The sequence below is a fragment of the Salmo trutta genome, chromosome 12 (genome assembly GCF_901001165.1).
Source record: "Salmo trutta chromosome 12, fSalTru1.1, whole genome shotgun sequence".
NCBI classification, from domain to species: domain Eukaryota; kingdom Metazoa; phylum Chordata; class Actinopteri; order Salmoniformes; family Salmonidae; genus Salmo; species Salmo trutta.
In genome coordinates, this window is record NC_042968.1 from 33286622 (window position 1) to 33301550 (window position 14929).

The window sequence follows — 14929 nt, forward strand, 5'->3', positions numbered from 1 at the left end:
TTTCCAAATCATGTCCAATCAATTGAATTTACCACAGGTGAACTCCAATCAAGTTGTCGAAAGATCTCAAGGATGATCAATGGAAACAGGATGAAGCTGAGTTCAATTTCGAGTCTCATAGCAAAGGGTCTGAATACGTATGCACTCACAACTGTAAGTCGCCCTAGATAATAGCGTCTAATAAATGACCGAAATAGTTACGCTATATCAGTGTAGGTGATTTTATCAAATAATTACACCAGTTTCATAGTGTATTTTGGACACATTACAGATTACACCATGAACGTGAAAAAGAAAATGTAGGACTATAGTTTTAGTTACCTCTGGTGCCATGTGCTGTACGTTTTATTCAATTTTCTCGCCAAATAATCATGGCATTCAGAAATCATCTTACGGCAAATATGTGACCTGTCTGTGTGTTATCTCTCCCCTCGTTCTGTTAAGAGACTTGGGTTGGGAAACAGACTAAACTGGTCAGAACTGCACATGACGCACTAGCCTACTCATCTTTAACCATTCTGTGCATTGGGACAATTAACCACAACACAAGCAGGGTTATCGTGTAGAGATGATCATTAGAAATATTGACACAGATCACAGACGGCTATACTGTGTTTCTGTCTTGCTGTTACATTATGTTTTGTTCTTGATCATCTCGGTTTCTGACGGCAGCATCAAGTGTCTCCGGGTTCGAAGCTGGCTATTCACGAAACATCCGACACATCTCTTTTGATCTCTTATTTCCGCGATAACCCAGTTTCCTGTCTGTCAGCCGGAGACGGAGATGAGGACTAGAGCGCTTTGATTGCGCTGGGGCTGCTGCGCGTTTGTGTGAGTCACTACTCTATTTTCCAATTACCGACTTAGACGCCGGATAGGCCTATTAAAACATTTTTATTCAAAGCAGATAAAAACATGTTTATTAGCAGTGGTGGAAACGTACCCAATTTGTCATGGGCAACTTGAGTAAAGATGCCTTAATAGAAAATGTCTCAAGTAAAAGTGAAAGTCACCCAGTGAAATGCCACTTGAGTAAAAGTCTAAAAGTATTTGGTTTTAAATGTACTTAAGTAAAGTGGTGGGAAAAGTACCCAATTGTCATACTTGAGTAAAAGTAAAAAATAAAAAATAAAAAGTAAATGATATAGGCTACATCAAATGTTTTAAATAAGCAAACCAGTTGGCACAATTTTCTTGTTGTTTTTTAAAAATCAGGGACAGTCAGGCGCAGGTTTCTTACGGTTCCACTCAAGCCAATTTCAATAATTAATTTGTTATTATTTGTGATCGGTGTGCGTTGCTTTTATTGAACGTTGGCCTACACAAAGATGCCTGCATTTGTGTTGAGTTGTGATGTTTTGCATTGAGTTGTTGCCATGGTTTTATTCAACAACACATCAGCTGCTAGGAGAGCTTCTCCGCTCATTCATATATTTCCTAACTAGACCCAACAACAAAGCACCAATTAACCTACAAATGGAGGGTCAAGGAAATTACGCTTTTTATTGATCATGGAGGCAGCCAAAGCCAACCCGCATTCTGGGAAATTCAGATAATTAGAACCAGATTTCTCTCTAGACCAAATAAATCAACCTTGGTGGTATACATAGGGCCTACTTCAATCCATCAATGAATAAGGCGTCAGGCACTGACTGCAAAACTTAGTCTTGGTCTACTTTTTAGAGCAACAACAGTAGCTACTCCATATATGCTTTTTTAAATCTACAATTGAATGGAAAAGTTTCAATAGACACGACTACACCATGGTAAAAAAATGCACTTAATATTTTTATTGATCTGTCACACATACAAAACAACAATACCAACAAACAGAACAAACACAACAAACACAGTCAACACCACACAATGTCATATAAAGAGCTCCAGACCATGATATTGATTGACTGATTTTATTTTCTGTTTGTGTGTGTTTAGGAGTGCAATAGGGAGGAGACAAGTGAAAATAGAGTACAAGAGTACAAGAGAGAGACAGGATCCAGGTTAAAGGTTATCCAACTTGTTTACCCTGAGTGAGGGATTCTGTTATGATGGTATGAAGGCACACTTCCTTTCTCAGCTCTTCTAAGAGCCATGCATCTACACTGCAGCTGTCATCGACATGAAGAACACTATATACTGTATATTTACTGAACAAAAATATAAACGCAACATGTAAAGTGTTGGTCCCATGTTTCATGAGCTGAAAAAGAAGATCCCAGATATTTTCCATATGCACAAAAATATTATTTCTCCAATTTGGTGCACAAATTTGTTTACATCCCTGTTTGTGAGCATTTCTCCTTTGCCAAGATAATCCATCCACCTGACAGGTGTGCCATATCAAAGGCTGATTAAACAGCATGATCATTACACATGTCACAGCTGTCTTCTTCCTCAGACGAAATAGAGAAGTCCTCATCTGAGAAAGTAGACCAATACCCAGCGGAGGTCACGTTCATCTTTGAATTTAATTAATCAATAAGGTGAACACTATACAAAACAAGAAACAACAACAGTCTTGCAGGCTATACGAACGCAGTGCAAGAACAACTACCCACAAAGACAAACACACCCTATTATATAGGACTCCCAATCAAAGGCAACTCAACACACCTGCCTTCAATTGGGAGTCCCATCCCAATTAACTATACATAGAAAACGAACCTAGAACCTATACCCACAACTAACTAACTAAACATAGAAATACATAAACACAGAGCAGTGCCCAAAACCCCCGGAATACATAAATAAAACGACCTACTACCTACACCACCACCCCGAACCATATAAAACAAATACCCTCTGCCACATCCTGACCAAACTCCAACAACAAATAACCCTTAACTGGTCAGAACGTGACAACACAGGTGCACCTGTTGCAGGGGACAATAAAAGTACACTCTAAAATGTGCACAATACCACAGATGTCTCAAGTTTTGAAGGAGCGTGCAATTGGTATGATGACTGCAGGAATGTCCACCAGAGCTGTTGCCAGAGAATTGAATGTTCATTTCTCTACAATAAGCCGGCTCCAACGTTGTTTTAGAGAATTTGGCAGTACGTTCAACCGGCCTCACAACCGCAGACCACACATCCGGCTTCTTTATCTGAGACCAGCCACCCAGACAGCTGATGAAACAGTATTTCTGTGTGTAATAAAGCCCTTTTGTGGGGAAAACTAATTCTGATTTGCTGGGCCTGGCTCCCCAGTGGGTGGGCATATGCCCTCCCAGGCCTATCCATGGCTTTGCCCCTGCCCCTATGAAATCCATAGATTAGGGCATAATTCATTAATTTCAATTGACTGATTTCCTTATATAAACTGCAACTCAGTAAAATCGTTCAAATTGTTCCATGTTGCATTTACTATTTTTCAGTATATATATATAGCTACATCTGTTCTTTATGCACACATTACAGATATAACTGCAGCCAAGTTGGAGGGTGAAGTTGCCTCTAGAAACTGATCTTGGTCTGTTTTCCATTTCCTCACTAATGGTTAAGGTTAAGATTGGTGGAGAGGACACTGGCCTGGATCTGTACCTAGGGGAAACTTCACCCTGGAGCCAGTTACAATCCGCATTCATAGTCCACATTTTGCTGATCTGACAGAAAAGTTGTCAACTTTCCACTAATCCAAAACGTGTAATGAAATCTAAATCTTTCCAGGTTTCCCACACCCAGCAATAATTATGTTTGTTGCAGATACTAAATTAAAAGGCCATAACAATTGTTTGTGTGTGTGTGCGTGCATGTGTGTATTACTGCTTGTGTGTGTGTGTGTGAGTGTGTGTTACTGCCTGTGTGTGTTATTGCCTGCTTGTGTATTGATGTTGCCTTACTGTCTTTGAAGTCAATTCCCAGCTGAAAGGCGCTGCTGTTGTGTAGGAGATCTCATCCTTCATTATTTCCTCCCCTAGTTATCCCTTCCTTCCCTTTTCCTCCCCTCTTCCTCCTCTCTTCCTCCCCTCTTCCATCTCTCTTCCTCCCCTCTTCCTTCTCTCTTCCTCCCCTCTTTCTCCCTTCTTCATTCTCTCTTCCTCCCATCTTCCTCCCCTCTTCCTTCCCTCTTCCTCCTCTCTTCCTCCCCTCTTCCTCCCCTCTTCATCCTCTCTTCATCCCATCTTCCTCCTTTCTCCCTAATAAGATCCTACTTCTGCTGGTGTTTGTCTTATCGAGACTCCCAAATCCTCCCTTTGTTGCCTTTCTCCCCTGTGTGTGTGTGTGCTTGTGTGTGTGTGCATGCATGCGTGCATGTTTGTGTGTGTGTTTCAGTAGGGTCTAATTATCAAGCCAAAAAGGACTTTGCGATGCTGTCATTGATTCTACGTGGGAGTGGATGATTACGTCCTTCTCACCTCAGATATTTAAATGTTGTTTACTCTCTCACAGTAGAGGGCAATCATAAGATCTGGGCTCAAATGAACACAAAGAAGATGGCTGAATCCCAACTGGCAGCCTATTCCCTATAGGGCTTTGCTCAAAAGTAGAGCACTATATATACAGTATAGGGAATAGGGTGCCATTTGGGACGCAGCCGAAGAACACAGCATCCTGCTCTGCTCCCAGCTGCTGCGTCATTGCAGAGGGAGTTGGAACAACGTTAGAAATCTTGCCTTTTGTTGGCATAAACTTGGACTTGCGCCGCACGTCTTTCTTGAGAAGGTTCACTGTATGCTCACACACACACACACACACACACACACACACACACACACACACACACACACACACACACACACACACACAGTCTTCTTTATCTGGATCCCCATCAGCTGATGCAGGGGTCCAATTCATCTCTGATCTGTGAGTTGAGTTTTTAGTTCAGTTTAGTTTTATGTAGTATATGGCAGCTAAAAGCAGGGTTGGTAGTCAATTGAGTGTGATGTAGCCAAAGTCACAACTTGTTTGGAAAGCTCTGGGAAAAGTAGACTTTCAATATGTAAGAAAGTTAGACTGTCTCCTCTCTAACCTTCCTGTCTATTTCTGTGGCACCTCTTGAGCTTTGCTGTGGTGAAGCTGTGATTACCTGCACCACCAAGTCAAATCTGCTCTATCCTCACCTCTTCTCTATCTACTCTCATCTCCTCTCCTTCATCTGCACTGATTTTACAATCAGTGCATCCTTTGATTTTCTCTGTCCCCTATCCTCCAGGCCGGCTCGGTCCTCCCCCCCTGCTCCGTGGCTCGACGACTCACTGCGAGCTCACAGAACAGGGCTCCGGGCAGCCGAGCGGAAATGGAGGAAAACTCGCCTCCCTGCGGACCTCGCATCCTTTCACTCCCTCCTCTCTACATTTTCCTCTTCTGTCTCTGCTGCTAAAGCCACTTTCTACCACTCTAAATTCCAAGCATCTGCCTCTAACCCTAGGAAGCTTTTTGTTACCTTCTCCTCCCTCCTGAATCCTCCTCCCCCTCCCCCCCCTCCTCCCTCACTGCGGATGACTTCGTCAACCATTTTGAAAAGAAGGTTGACGACATCCGATCCTCGTTTGCTAAGTCAAGCGACACCGCTGGTCCTGCTCACACTGCCCTACCCTGTGCTTTGACCTCTTTCTCCCCTCTCTCTCCAAATGAAATCTCGCGTCTTGTGACGGCCGGCCGCCCAACAACCTGCCCACTTGACCCTATCCCCTCCTCTCTTCTCCAGACCATTTCCGGAGACCTTCTCCCCTACCTCACCTCGCTCATCAACTCATCCTTGACCGCTGGCTACGTCCCTTCCGTCTTCAAGAGAGCGAGAGTTGCACCCCTTCTGAAAAAACCTACACTCGATCCCTCCGATGTCAACAACTACAGACCAGTATCCCTTCTTTCTTTTCTCTCCAAAACTCTTGAACGTGCCGTCCTTGGCCAGCTCTCCTGCTATCTCTCTCAGAACGACCTTCTTGATCCTAATCAGTCAGGTTTCAAGACTGGGCATTCAACTGAGACTGCTCTTCTCTGTGTCACGGAGGCTCTCCGCACTGCTAAAGCTAACTCTCTCTCCTCTGCTCTCATCCTTCTAGACCTATCTGCTGCCTTTGATACTGTGAACCATCAGATCCTCCTCTCCACCCTCTCCGAGCTGGGCATCTCCGGCGCGGCCCACGCTTGGATTGCGTCCTACCTGACAGGTCGCTCCTACCAGGTGGCGTGGCGAGAATCTGTCTCCGCACCACGTGCTCTCACCACTGGTGTCCCCCAGGGCTCTGTTCTAGGCCCTCTCCTATTCTCGCTATACACCAAGTCACTTGGCTCTGTCATATCCTCACACGGTCTCTCCTATCATTGCTATGCAGACGACACACAATTAATCTTCTCCTTTCCCCCTTCTGACAACCAGGTGGCGAATCGCATCTCTGCATGTCTGGCAGACATATCAGTGTGGATGATGGATCACCACCTCAAGCTGAACCTCGGCAAGACGGAGCTGCTCTTCCTCCCGGGGAAGGACTGCCCGTTCCATGATCTCGCCATCACGGTTGACAACTCCCTTGTGTCCTCCTCCCAGAGTGCTAAGAACCTTGGCGTGATCCTGGACAACACCCTGTCGTTCTCCACTAACATCAAGGCGGTGACCCGATCCTGTAGGTTCATGCTCTACAACATTCGCAGAGTACGACCCTGCCTCACACAGGAAGCGGCACAGGTCCTAATCCAGGCACTTGTCATCTCCCGTCTGGATTACTGCAACTCGCTGTTGGCTGGGCTCCCTGCCTGTGCCATCAAACCCCTACAACTCATCCAGAACGCCGCAGCCCGTCTGGTGTTCAACCTTCCCAAGTTCTCTCACGTCACCCCGCTCCTCCGCTCTCTCCACTGGCTTCCAGTTGAAGCTCGCATCCGCTACAAGACCATGGTGCTTGCCTACGGAGCTGTGAGGGGAACGGCACCTCCGTACCTTCAGGCTCTGATCAGGCCCTACACCCAAACAAGGGCACTGCGTTCATCCACCTCTGGCCTGCTCGCCTCCCTACCTCTGAGGAAGCACAGTTCCCGCTCAGCCCAGTCAAAACTGTTCGCCGCTCTGGCACCCCAATGGTGGAACAATCTCCCTCACGATGCCAGGACAGCGGAGTCAATCACCACCTTCCGGAGACACCTGAAACCCCACCTCTTTAAGGAATACCTGGGATAGGATAAAGTAATCCTTCTAACCCCCCCCCCCTTTAAAAGATTTAGATGCACTATTGTAAAGTGGTTGTTCTACTGGATATTATAGGTGAATGCACCAATTTGTAAGTCGCTCTGGATAAGAGCGTCTGCTAAATGACTTAAATGTAAATGTAAATGTAAAACAATATGGTGGCTGCTCATCAATAGGCTGGTCAGTCCTTTCAGATAAGAGCAATCAAGGAGAGGAGATGATGATAGGAGCGGTTATGGAGCGGGCAAAGAGCTTCAAGTTCCTTGGCATCCACATCACTAAGGACTTAACATGGTCCACACACCCACACAGTCGTGAAGATGGCATGACAGCACCTCTTCCTCCTCAGGAGGCTGAAAATATTAGCCAAAATATTTGCTTGGTATGACAAATGCACCACTCTAGACTGCAAAGCGCTACAGAGGGTGATGCGGACAGCCCAGTACACTGAGGCAAGCTCCCTGCCATCCAGGATCTCTATATCAGGCAGAGGAAGGACCAAAACATTTCCAATGACTCCAGACACCCAAGCAATAGAATGTTCACTCTGCTACCATCCAGCAAACAGTACTGGAGCATCGGCTCTCGGACCAACAGGCTCCGAGACAGCTTCAACCCCCAAGTCATAAGACAGCTGTATAGCCAGACTGCTACATAGTAAATTAATGGTACCCAAACTACCTGCACGGACTCTATCTGCATTGACCCTATCTGCACTGACCCTATCTGCACTGACCCTATCTGCATGGACCCTATCTGCATGGACCCTGTCTGCATGGATCCTATCTGCATGGACTCTATCTGCACTGACCCTATCTCCACTGACCCTATCTGCACTGACCCTATCTGCATTGACCCTATCTGCATGGACCCTGTCTGCATGGACCCTATCTGCATGGTCCCTGTCTGCATGGATCCTATCTGCATGGACTCTATCTGCACTGACCCTAACTGCATGGATTCTATCAGCATGGACTCTATCTGCATGGACTCTATCTGCACGGACCCTATCTGCACGGACTCTATCTGCACTGACCCTACGCACACTCACTACACTATACTGTATACACACCATATACACACTCCCCCTCAAAACCTACACACATTCACATACACTACACACGCACACACACTCTTACACTCATCATTTCCTGCTGCTACTCTGTTCGTTATTTTACTCTTATTATTATCTATCCTGATGCCTAGTCACCTTACCCTGCCTTCATGTACATATCTACCTCAAATACCTTGTACCTCTGCACATTGATCTGGTACAGGTACTCCCTGTATATAGCTCCACATTGATCTGGTACTGGTAATCCCTGTATATAGCTGCACATTGATCTGGTACTGGTACTTCCTGTATATAGCTCCACATTGATCTGGTACTGGTACTCCCTGTATATAGTTCCACATTGATCTGGTACTGGTACTCCCTGTATATAGCTCCACATTGATCTGGTACTGGTACTCCCTGTATATAGTTCCACATTGATCTGGTACTGGTACTCCCTGTATATAGCTCCACATTGATCTGGTACTGGTACTCCCTGTATATAGCTCCACATTGATCTGGTACTGGTACTCCCTGTATATAGTTCCACATTGATCTGGTACTGGTACTCCCTGTATATAGCTCCACATTGATCTGGTACTGGTACTTCCTGTATATAGTTCCACATTGATCTGGTACTGGTACTCCCTGTATATAGCTCCACATTGATCTGGTACTGGTACTCCCTGTATATAGCCTCACATTGATCTGGTACTGGTACTCCCTGTATATAGCTCCACCTTGATCTGGTACTGGTACTTCCTGTGTATAGCTCCACATTGATCTGGTACTGGTACTTCCTGTACATAGCTCCACATTGATCTGGTACTGGTACTCCCTGTATATAGCTCCACATTGATCTGATACTGGTACTTCCTGTATATAGCTCCACATTGATCTGGTACTGGTACTTCCTGTATATAGCTCCACATTGATCTGGTACTTCCTGTATATAGCTCCACATTGATCTGGTACTGGTACTCCCTGTATATAGCTTCACATTGATCTGGTACTGGTACTTCCTGTATATAGCTCCACATTGATCTGGTACTGGTACTCCCTGTATATAGCTCCACATTGATCTGGTACTGGTACTTCCTGTATATAGCTCCACATTGATCTGGTACTGGTACTTCCTGTATATAGCTCCACATTGATCTGGTACTGGTACTCCCTGTATATAGCTCCACATTGATCTGGTACTGGTACTCCCTGTATATAGCTCCACATTGATCTGGTACTGGTACTTCCTGTATATAGCTCCACACTGATCTGGTACTCCCTGTATATAGCTCCACATTGATCTGGTACTGGTACTTCCTGTATATAGCTCCACATTGATCTGGTACTGGTACTTCCTGTATATAGCTCCACATTCATCTGGTACTGGTACTTCCTGTATATAGCTCCATTCTTCTTTATTTTATTTTATTCCTCGTGTGTTACTATTTTATTTGTATTATTATAATTTTTAAATCTCTGTATTATTGGGAAGGGCTCGTAAGCAAGTGTTTCATGGTAAAGTCTATACCAGTTGTATTCGGCATAAATAAAATTTGATTTGATTTGAGGACAGACTAGGGAAAAATCCTGAGACATACTGTTTATAGCTCTTTGTGAGAGAACAGGCAGAGATAGGAGGGAGAGTGGAAAGATGAAGGATGGAGAGAGGTGGAGAGAGGATGGAGAAAGGTGGAGAAAGGCGGGAGGGAGAAAAAGAAGGGGAGAGGTGGAGAGAGAAACAAAATGACTCTTATCAAGAGAGGAGGAGTGATCTCTGTCCAGTGCTATAATTACAGCTGGCCAATGCCACTGTCACCTACGTGCCTCGTTAGTACAGGGCCCATCACTGCCACGACATGCTTTTTATGGACCCTGATGTAAGAGAGGGAGGAGGAGGAGGAGGACACGAGGGCAAGGTGAAGCTGCTCCTTGGGTCAATCAATTGTTCTGTATCTGTGATCTTACATTTTTCTCTTCCTCTCTATCTCACTCTCGGTCTCTGTCTCTCTTTTCTCACACACACACACACACACACACACACACACACACACACACACACACACACACACACACACACACACACACACACACACACACACACAGCTGGTATCAACACAAGTTTTGTGTTGATACCAGCTGTGACTCACACCTAATTGGTAGATAGCAAGTAAGACAAGAGAAGCCATATCCAAATCAAATCAAATTTTATTTGTCACATACACATGGTTAGCAGACGTTAATGCGAGTGTAGTGAAATGCTTGTGCTTCTAGTTTCGACCATGCAGTAATATCTAACAAGTAATCTACCAATTCCACAACAACTACCTTGTACACACAAGTGTAAAGGAATGAATACGAATATGTACATATAAATATATAAATGAGTGATGGCCGAACGGCATAGGCAAGATGTAATAGATGGTATGGAGTACAGTATATACATATGAGATGAGTATTGTAGGGTATGAAAACATATAAAGCAGCATTGTTTAAGGTGGCTAGTGATACATTACATCAGGATGGCAAGATGCAGTAGATGGTATAGAGTACAGTATATACATATGAGGTCAGTAATGTAGGGTATGTAAACATTATATAAAGTGGCATTGTTTAAAGTGACTAGTGATACATTTATTACATCAAATTTTTAATTATAAAGTGGCTAGAGATTTGAGTCAGTATGCTGGCAGCAGCCACTCAATGTTAGTGATGGCTGTTTAACAGTCTGATGGTCTTGAGATAGAAGCTGTTTTTCAGTCTCTCGGTCCCAGCTGTGATGCACCTGTACTGACCTCGCCTTCTGGATGATAGCGGGGTGAACGGGCAGTGGCTCGGGTGGTTGTTGTCCTTGATGATCTTTTTGGCCTTCCTGTGTCATCGGGTGGTGTAGGTGTCCTGGAGGACATGTAGTTTGCCCCCGGTGATGCGTTGTGCAGACCTCACTACCCTCTGGAGAGCCTTACGGTTGTGGGCGACAGGATGCTCTCGATTGTGCATCTGTAAAGGTTTGTGAGTGTTTTTGGTGACAAGCCAAATTTCTTCAGCCTCCTGAGGCGCTGTGGCGCCTTCTTCACCACGCTGTCTGTGTGGGTGGACCTTTTCAGTTTGTCTGTGATGTGTACGCCGAGGAACTTAAAACTTTCCACCTTCTCCACTACTGTCCCGTCGATGTGGATGGGGGGATGCTCCCTCTGCTGTTTCCTGAAGTCCACGATCATCTCCTTTGTTTTGGTGATGTTGAGTGTGAGGTTATTTTCCTGACACCACACTCCGAGGGCCCTCACCTCCTCCCTGTAGGCCGTCTCGTCGTTGCTGGTAATCAAGCCTACCACTGTAGTGTCGTCTGCAAACTTGATGATTGAGTTGGAGGCGTGCATGGCAACTCAGTCATGGGTGAACAGGGAGTACAGTAGAGGGCTGAGAACATACCCTTGTGGGGCCCCAGTGTTGAGGATCAACGGGGTGGAGATGTTGTTTCCTACCCTCACCACCTGGGGGCGTCCTGTCAGAAAGTCCAGGATCCTGTTGCACAGGGCGGGGTCGAGACCCAGGGTTTGGAGGGTACTATGGTGTTAAATGCTGAGCTGTAGTCGATGAACAGCATTCTTACATAGGTATTCCTCTTGTCCAGATGGGATAGGGCAGTGTGCAGTGTGATTGCGATTGCGTCGTCTGTGGACCTATTGGGGCGGTAAGCAAATTGGAGTGGGTCTAGGGTGTCAGGTAGGGTGGAGGTGATATGATCCTTGACAAGTCTCTCAAAGCACTTCATAATGACGGAAGTGAGTGCTACGGGGCGATAGTCGTTTAGCTCTGTTACCTTAGATTTCTTGGGAACAGGAACAATGGTGGCCCTCTTGAAGCATGTGGGAACAGCAGACTGGGATAGGGATTGATTGAATATGTCCGTAAACACACCAGCCAGCTGGTCTGTGCATGCTCTGAGGATGCAGCTAAGGATGCCGACTGGGCAGGCAGTCTTGCAAGGGTTAACACGTTTAAATGTTTTACTCACATTGGCTGTGGTGAAGGAGAGCCCGCATGTTTTGGTAGCGGGCCGTGTCGGTGGCAATGTATTGTCCTCAAAGCGAGCAAAGAAGCTGTTTAGTTTGTCTGGGAGCAAGACATCGGGGTCCGCAACGGGGCTGGTTTTCTTTTTGTAGTCTGTGATTGACTGTAGACCCTGCCACATACTTCTCGTGTCTGAGCCGTTGAATTGCGACTCTACTTTGTCTCTATACTGACGCTTAGCTTGTTTGATTGCCTTGCGGAGGGAATAGCTACACTGTTCGTATTTGGTCATGTTTCCGGTCGCCTTGCCCTGATTGAAAGCAGTGGTTCACGGTTTCAGTTTTGCGCGAATGCTGCCATCAATCCACGGTTTCTGGTTGGGGAAGGTTTTAAAAGTCGCTGTGGGTACAACATCACCGATGCACTTGCTAATAAACTCGCTCACCAAATCAGCGTATACATCAATGTTGTTGTTAGATGCTATCTGGAACATATCCCAGTCAACGTGATCAAAGCAATCTTGAAGCATGGAATCAGATTGGTCGGACCAGCGTTGAACAGACCTGAGCACGGGCGTTTCCTGTTTTAGTTTCTGTCTATAGGCTGGGAGCAACAAAATTGAGTCGTGGTCAGATTTGCTGAAAGGAGGATGAGGGAGGGCTTTGTATGCATCGTGGAAGTTAGAGTAACAATGATCCAGGATTTTGCTGATAAAATTTAGGGAGCCTTGTTTTCAGATTAGCCTTGTTAAAATCTCCAGCTACAATGAATGCAGCCTCGGGATATGAGGTTTCCAGTTTACATAGAGTCCAATGAAGTTCTTTCAGGGCCGTCGAGGTGTCTGCTTGGGGGGGATATACACGGCTGTGATTATAATCGAAGAGAATTCTCTAGGTAGATAATGTGGTCGGTATTTGATTGTAAGGAATTCTAGGTCAGGTGAACAAAGGGACTTGAGTTCCTGTATGTTGTTATGATCACACCATTATCCACACCATAAGGCATACACCCCCGCCCTTCTTCTTACCAGAGAGATGTTTGTTTCTGTCGGAGCGATGCGTGAAGAAACCAGGTGGATAATGTATCCTGAGTGAGCCATGATTCCGTGAAGCAGAGAATGTTGTAATCTCTGATGTCTCTCTGGAAGGCAACCCTTGCTCGGATTTCATCTACCTTTTTGTCAAGAGACTGGACATTGGCAAGTAGTACACTGGGGAGCGGTGAGCGATGTGCCGGTCTACGGAGCCTGACCAGAAGACCGCTCCGTCTGCCCCTTCTGCTGCGCCGTTGTTTTGGGTCGCCTGCTGGGATCCGATCCATTGTCCTGGGTGGTGGACCAAACAGAGGATCCGCTTCGGGAAAGTCATATTCCTGGTCATAATGTTGGTAAGTTGACGCTGCTCTTATATCCAATAGTTCCTCCTGGCTGTATGTAATAAGACTTAAGATTTCCTGGGGTAACAGTGTAAGAAATAATACATAAAAAACCAAAACACTGCATAGTTTCCTAAGAACATGAAGCGAGGCGGCCAGCTCTGTCGGTGCCGGATGTAGTGCAGATAGATTAGTGCAGATATATGCACTAATGACGACTATGTTGGCATGTTCACATGGACAGCCAACAATTTCCTTTTCCAGAATGGTATGGAAAATTACTCAGACATCTGCAATAACTACAGCCTGGTGTCTGTGTGTATTATTTCCTGAGTGGTTGTCATGTCTATTGTGTTCTGAATGAATGACTATTGTTTTAGTGCCAGTTTGAGCTGTGATTTAGACAGTGCTTTAAGGATCATCCCCCTCTCTCTCTCTGTCTCTTTCTCTCTCTGTCTCTCTCTCTCTGTCTGTCTCTCTCTGTCTCTCTGTCTCTCTGTCTCTCTCTGTCTCTTTCTCTCTCTGTCTGGCTCTCTCTCTCTCTCTCTCTCTGTCTCTCTCTCTCTGTCTCTCTCTCTCTCTCTGTCTCTCTCTCGCTTTCTCTTGCAGTGTATAGTTTCTGTGACTGCTGCAGTGGAATGGTCTCTCGGGACCTCCTCTTCTTTCTGATGACGTGGATGTTGATTAAGGGAGCCCTCCACACCTCTTTGATTCAGAGGAGTTTGGTTAAATGTGGATGACACATTTCAGTTGAATGCATTTATTTGTGCAACTGACTGGGTATCCCCTTTCCCTCTCTATCTTTTTCTCTCTCTCTCCCTCTCTATTTCTCTCCCCCTCTATCTCTCTCCCTCCCCCTCTCTATTTCTCTCCCCCTCTATCTCTCTGCCTCCCCCTCTCTATTTCTCTCCCTCTCCCCCCCATCTCCTCCCTGTGAATGACTGCTCTGTATGCTTGTGAGAGTTTCACCTTTCCACAAAGGGCTCATATTCGTGTGTAGTCCAAACTGTTGGGACCCTACAGACAGAAGTTGGCAGATCATCTGTACCGACTTCAGACGAGTCCCAAGACGCTTGTGGGGGCTGTAGAGTAAAAGTGAGAACACCATCGTGTTCATGAGTCTCATCTTTCCATAATAGTTGTAGGCCAAACCGTTCGAATTCTACAGATGATTTTATGAGAAGACCGATTTTCGGGATGTCTCATGGTTTGACAAACTCCGCTCTAGCACAGTCAACTTTCACCACAGATGCAGAAGTGCAACATCGGCGGATGCGGTGGATTGAGATGCATCCAACACAAAAAAACAGATACTGTATCTCTAGTTTAAACTGACAGATTTTTATGAGGATTTTTGT